The following is a 7,266-nucleotide window of genomic DNA, read 5'->3' on the forward strand; positions in this document are numbered from 1 at the left end:
CAACCAGATAAGCACAGTGTTAAGGAGCTGCGTCACATGTAAGCGATTGAGAGGGAAATGCCTCACACAACGGATGGCTGATTTGCCGGCAGACCGGTGTCACGCGAAATTTATGACTTGCAAAATATATGAGTGTCGCGGTTCTGGGCATTAATACCTATGAATTTGCCGTTGTTTTGGCCATGTATTAACACTATAATTTTAATGACTTAGGCTTCAGTGGAAGATGTGCTGCACTTCCTTAAATCAGGACGCCAGGCACCAACTCATTTTGCCACTCTGGACAAAGTCGCAAGGAGAAAAAATATACACACGCTCTCCCAATTCTCAAGAAACTTTAAATATGAAGGTATGTCTAGGCATTTAATAACTTTGCAGTGAAACATCGCATCATAATAATGTGTGATATGATCTTATAAATTTTATTGTTTACTTGTTTTATAGCTCTTATTATTCATTTGGCTTGAGTGGAATTTATTTTATCTTTATTTGATATAATTTGGCTTGGTATCTTTTGGCAAGCTGTTCAGCTATAAATAGAAGCTGTAAGTTACACAACAGGGGTAACTCTTAGCTTCCTCTACAGATCTCTATATTATATCATATCATGTATGATTGTTCCTCTGTGTCTTAGAGTAAGACAAATTATTTTTCGAGAGACCTGTGGTGGAGGCTAGGTATCTCTGTCTACTTAGGCTATTAACTATAAGTTAAATTTATCTATTTATTTTTTTATATATTAACCCTTTTTCATATATTTAACCCTGAAAACTTACACACATGCCAATGTTTGAACCATACATTATTCAATCAGATTTTAGTGACACTTTGTACTATGTGGGTAAGCAAGGAAAAAATCATTTGAATACGAAAAAGGTTAAAGTGCTATGTACAAGAGATGAGGTTAGTATATATCATGTAATACATGTAATAATTTTATATATTCTGAATATAGTAATTGCATGACAAAGACAATATAGTAAGCATGAACATGTAATTATTATTGTATTTAGTTTAATAGTTGAATATGAACATTATGAGACAGCACTTGGTTCATTGATTGTGTGATAAATTTTGTTCCAGATTGAATGTGTGCTCAATGATATCCATGGCAATGGGACAACAGGTGGGCACATGGGAGAGAAGCGCACACAGGCAAACATCACAGAGCGGTTCTACTGGAGAACCATGCCTACTTAAGTGGTTTGGCAGAGCGTAGAAATGGTGGAGATGTCCTTGCAGCTGAATGCTACATTTCACAGCTCGTGCATCGTAATTCTAGCACACGACGTACTTGGTCGGACAAGAATTTTTCCCTAAGCAGGATGATTCTTTTCCCAATCAACTTGAATGGAAATCAATGGACCCTATTGGTGAGTATAAAGTTGACCTAGCAAAACCCCTCCTTTTCCTGATCCTGGACTTGATCAAATTCTGATATATCTTCCCCAGGTTTTTGACAAAGTTGGTAAAAGAAAAATTTACATTGATCCACTCAAAACTGGAAAGACATCTGGCTTAATGGGTCATATTAAAAAACTGAGGTACAACAATTTTATTATTACTTTGCAATATGTCAAATTTCTTTTGCATTTTATGAGTTTACATTAGTATACACATTTCATTATATTTCATAGCGAATTGGTTGATGTCAAGACTGGATGGAAGACAAAAAAGTGGCCATGCCTCCATCCCCAACATTGCATGCAGCATGATAGCCATAACTGTGGAGTATATGTTTGTTTTGTAAGTTTTTACCATGTTTTTTACAATCAGTTTTAGAAATTGAGCAAATATATGCAGTTGTTGTAATTATGTATCTAAAATTTTGCTCCACCTATATTATGTTGTATAGTTTGCACGCTGTTTGGTTGAAGGTTTGGAGCTGACGGAACAAATAGACCCAGAGAAAGAGAGAAAAAACATACTCTCTTCTATTTGTGGTTCCTGTTATGATGATGTAGGCAGGTAAATTGTAATTAAAAATTGACTATACTCAAATGCGCTGCCAGCCCTTCCATCAACAGTTGACAACTAGTTGCTTAACTACAGTTTGGAATTTTTTTCGCAGTGCTGTTGAGAGAAATACGGGTGTTTGCAAAATTTGCAGGAAGGATGATGGGGAAGACTGGCTTGGGTGGAACCGTTGTTACCAATTTTTCCATGCCAGTTGCAGAGGTGTGGACTTTGCAATTGCACTTACAGGAAAATTTTATTGCTGATGTTGCAAGGTGCATATGTAAATAAGATGTAAATTTCAATGATGTAAATAAGTTGTAAATAATGATGTAAATGAGGTAAAACTGTACAAATTATCTTGTCAGAAATTAAATGAAGCAATGTACCTTTATAGTACCCAGTATTTCATGAAATAACCACCCTATTAACCAACTACTTCATTACCTAACTGACTAGAGCTAGTACCCAACCACTCTAGTACCCAGTAATTTATGATCTAACCACCCTATGAAAACTACTTCATTACCCAACTGACTCTAGTACCCAACCACTCTAGTACCCAGTAATTTAGGATCTAACCACCCTATGAAAACTACTTCATTACCCAACTGACTCTTGCACCCAACCACTTTAGTACCCAGTAATTTATGATCTAACCACCCTATGAAAACTACTTTATTACCCAACTGACTCTATTACCCAACCACTCTAGTAATTTACAATCTAACCACCCTATTAACCAACTACTTCATCACCCAACTGACTCTAGTACCCAACCACTCAATTCAACCACTCTATTACCCAGTAAATTATAATCTAACCACCCTATTAACCAACTACTTCATTACCCAACTGACTCTAGCACTCTAATACTCTTCTGTGTTCATGGAGGGGGTACAGCGCAACGAAGACCCTGGTTAGATAATATAATACTGCGCACTACAGTGGTTGGGTATTAAAATAGTTGGGTAATCAAGATAATAGCAAAAGTTTTCCACGATTCTGCAAGATCATGGCAAAATCTTCCAATATTCTGCATGATCATGGAAAAAATTTTGATCATGGATCTTGCAGCTTGCGGGATCATGACAAAATTCTTGCAGGATCCTGCATGAATGATCATGGACATGGTAAAATCATGACAAATATCTTGCATGATTTAAAAAGGTCTTAAAAAGATCTTGGCAGGATCTTGTGTAAGGTCTTGATAGAACTTGACAAGTCAAAGTCAAGTTCTTAACAAGATTGTCAACCTTGGACAGTTGGACTGGGTTAATGGGTTAATATCGTATAAAACATGCCGTTTATACTTGTTCAAATTCGATAATCTAAAGTATTTTAGCGATGTAAATAGCCTTCAATGAAGTTTTATCTGTTCTAGTGAATCTTTGTTTTACACTCATTCTCGATAAAACTTACTAAAATTTTGATCAAAATTAGCCAAAACAAAACAGTCGCACTCGGCCGCAGGCTGCCGAAATCATAGATTTTGCAATTGTCATGTTTTTGCGCGAGTAAGCCGCGAAATTCGTGACTCGTCAAGCATGGTCATGTTGCATTTTGCAATGGTCATAAATTTCGCTTGACACCGGGCAGAAACAGGACCCCCTTCTCTAATGTGGGGGTGGACGTTTTTGGTCCTTGGATAATTCAAACACGAAAGTTACGAGGCAAATCTTCCGAAGTCAAAGGCTGGGGAGTCCTCTTCACGTGCCTCGTAAGCCGAGCAGTTCACCTGGAGGTACTCCATTCGATAGACATCGGTTCGTTCATTTGTGCCTTACGCCGTTTTATAGCTATTCGGGGACCCGTGGCTCTCATTCGGTGCGACTGCGGGACAAACTTCGTCGGCGCAAAATCGGACTTAGCGAAAGCCCTGAACGAGATGAACGAGCGAGAAATAGCGAGATATCTACGAGACCAAGAGTGCAAATGGGCGTTCAACCCGCCCCATGCTTCCCATTTCGGGGGAGTATGGGAGCGACAGATTGGAACGATAAGACGGGTGCTGGATGCAATGTTGTTGGGAATTGGTAGTTTTCAACTAGATGACGAGTTACTAGTCACGTTAATGGCAGAGGCGTCGAGTATAGTGAACAACCGGCCGATAAGCGCAATTATGACAGACACGGAGGAACCCATCCCCTTGACACCATCCACGCTCTTAACGTTGAAAAGGCAACCTGTTTTGGCCCCTCCTGGAAAGTTCGTCGCTGAAGATGTGTATGCTTGAAAGCGATGGCGAATCTCCAAAAGAAGAAGAAATGGATTGACGAGCAACAAGATTTAGTTGACGGGGACATAGTCCTCATGAAAGACAACAACGAACTGCGAAATGCTTGGCCTATGGGAATAGTATGTGAAGCAAAATCAAGAGTGCCGACGGAAAGGTGAGAAAGGCGAAAATCGAACTGTTTCGAGAAGGAGAAAAAAGGATTTTTCTACGTCCAATCGGGGAGCTCATCTTGTTGATGGAGAGAGACAGAGATAAGTCGACTAGATAATTGTTCAAGGATTTGTAAATCATTGGGCGAGGAGTGTAATGTATATGTCGAATTTAGTTTAGCCCAGTTGATCAATAGCTTCACGCGCGTGATCCCGCGGGACTCTAGTGTGAGAAAGGAGGGACGCGGCGAGGCACTTTCATTTTAGGGAATTGTTGTTTGCGATACGTTCATTTTGTATTTTTATTTCATTATTCTTCGACATTGATTGGACCATTTTAGTCTTGGAGAGGAATAGAACGTTAGTATAAATTATGTAGTTTCTCAGTATTTATGTATGTATTAGTCTATCAGTTGTAATATGTTTATGTGTTGTTATTATAGTTTCACCGCTTCGAGTTATAAATATTATACGAGTTTATATTGCTCAGTGGTTGACACTTCTCGATCTCCGGCGAGAAGCCTTACGGGTTACCTCATCGGGAACGCGACAATAGGTCAAACCACGCGTCATCTACACACCAGAATATCAGAGCACTTGGGAATATCATCTATCACTGGTAAACAGACCTCAAGCCCTTTTATGTCCAGTATACATTCTCACCTAAAGGCTTGCGGACACCCGGCTAGCTTTGACGAATTTAGAATCCTCTCTTCCTCATCTGACTCTTACGAGCTAGTGATACATGAGAGTCTCCTCATCACCAAACTTAAGCCTTCTCTTAATGTTCAAGGCAACTCTATCCCTGTCAATTTATTCTAGTCCTTACTTTGTATTGTCATCGTGTCGTGACGTCTCTGTCCCTTGTCCCCTGATGTACTGTTTGTCCTTACTTGAAAATAAATACATGTTTGTCCATACCTTGTAAATATATTATTAGTCTACATATTCAAATTATGATGTAATTTATCATTTAGTCTAAAGATGTCGTAAGTTAAGACGAAACGTTACAACCAAATATATTCTTATTACTCGCAAATGGTTTAATTGTCTCTTATGGCTTTACTGAAAGCACTATGTTGGGCTTTAATATTTATATTTCGAATACGCTTCCCACCCGGCACGTCTCTGGCAACAGTACTACCATTTGCATATTATAGGCCAAGCAAAGGATGTCAGACAGAATCTCTTTTTAGAAGAGGCTATCGGAGTCTCACCAAGAATAGCAACAGGTAAGAAATACTTATGGAAAAATATTTGAAGTTAACATACCAGAATCTGTACGATTTGAATCAAGCACAGAGTTTCATTGATATAGACTCCATGCAAGAGCATGTCAACGAAGATGTTTTTCCCCAACATAGTGTCCTGGGAAAGGTTATTTTCATTTGACCTGTCTGGGGTTAAAACGTGTCCCAAGGAAATGTTTATGGTAAGACCTTAATACACTTGAATATAGGTCTATAGTCAAGTTATACAGTATGTTCTTGAAGCACAAAATTATATGTGTGATTAAGGTAGCATTACTTAGTCCTAACTTCCAAATGGTCCTGCTAATATTTAAATTCAACTTTGATTTTAACTGGAAAATTTAAATAGATTTTTTTCCGATAGTAATACAATAATATGCCTGGGTCCGGTTGTATAAAACTCTTAACTATGTTTTAACTACTTTTTAACCACCCAACTGTAGTTAAAACATAGTTAACTTTAATCACGTAGTTAAAGCCAGTTGTATAAAAACGTAGTTAGCCTAAACTGTAGTTAAAATCTAGTTAAAGTTAACCATCCTCAAGGGCATGTTAACTTTTCAAATCGAAGTTAAAAATGGCATCTTGAGCTTTTGAGGAGTGAGAAAACATTAAAATCAACACATACCAACGTTTTCAACAGTTATCCTCTCAGAAAAGGCCCCCTCGAAGCTTGTAAACTCTCAATATGCTTTTATTTTTGTCATTTGGGCAGCAGCCGAGTATATTTTTGCTTCCGGAGATGTGTCGATGCCAAATTACGATCCTAGCTCTAAGATTAGCCATCTCCATTTTCAATTGAAACTGGTATTTTGACTCAAAGGGACCATTTTATATTAAGAGCGCTGTTTTCGTTTAATTAAATTGAACTTTTTCCTTGTTTTATTGCATTTTTTACAATATTTTAAATCAAAATACTGTAATTTTTTGTAAATACGAGTCCACAGTCTTGTTCAAAATCAATAATAGTGGTCAATAATTTCGAGATACTTCATGCTATTTCTTTGTTTAACAACCCTACGTTTTGTGCAACGCAGTTAAGTTGTGTACTTAACTAATCATAGTTAAGGATTTAACTACAGTGATTAGCGCTAATCATAGTTAAAGTTAACTACGTTTTTATACAACCGGCCCTTGTACTTCAAACTGTCTTGTGTTAAACTGTAGTGTATGTGTGTTTATTAACAAGGCCCTGCTCAACCAAAATTGTTTAATTAATTTATAAACTATGTCATTATGTCTTTTACAGTATGCACTAAAATAATCTCTGTACATTTGAAGCCTTTACAACCCGAATACGCCAATATTTGGATAAAATATATACTTCCAATTTGCGAAGGAGTGGTGTTCCATAAAAGGAGTTACACAGGTAATGCAAATTTTACATACATTATTTACTCATTGGATAATGTGTTGATTGCTAAAATGTATCCAAAACAACGACATTAAACCAGAGTGTGTAGCTACGGTAGATAATCTGATTAATCGCTTCGTAATGTTCAATCTTGGGCTGTAACTTCGTATAATTACTCCATTTTGCTAATTACACCTGGGCTACAACATTTGTGTGTATATTTCCTACTGTTGTTGATTCAATTTGACGTAATTCACCAGAATTTTATCTAAATATGTCGTTGAGTATTGTAACTATAAATTAACATAATTTAAAACC

At 37.4% G+C, this 7,266-nt stretch overlaps 1 long non-coding RNA gene across 1 annotated transcript; it reads left to right on the forward strand.

The window, feature by feature from the left end:
- Positions 1 to 245: 245 nt before the first annotated feature.
- Positions 246 to 898, forward strand: LOC114537961. Its single transcript, XR_003688655.1, has 3 exons — positions 246 to 349; positions 445 to 545; positions 815 to 898. It is a non-coding gene; the product is annotated as an uncharacterized LOC114537961 (long non-coding RNA).
- Positions 899 to 7,266: the final 6,368 nt, after the last annotated feature.

This window comes from Dendronephthya gigantea, unplaced genomic scaffold, assembly GCF_004324835.1.
Source record: "Dendronephthya gigantea isolate DGI-Jeju-01 unplaced genomic scaffold, DenGig_1.0 000170F, whole genome shotgun sequence".
Classification (NCBI taxonomy): Eukaryota; Metazoa; Cnidaria; class Anthozoa; order Malacalcyonacea; family Nephtheidae; genus Dendronephthya; species Dendronephthya gigantea.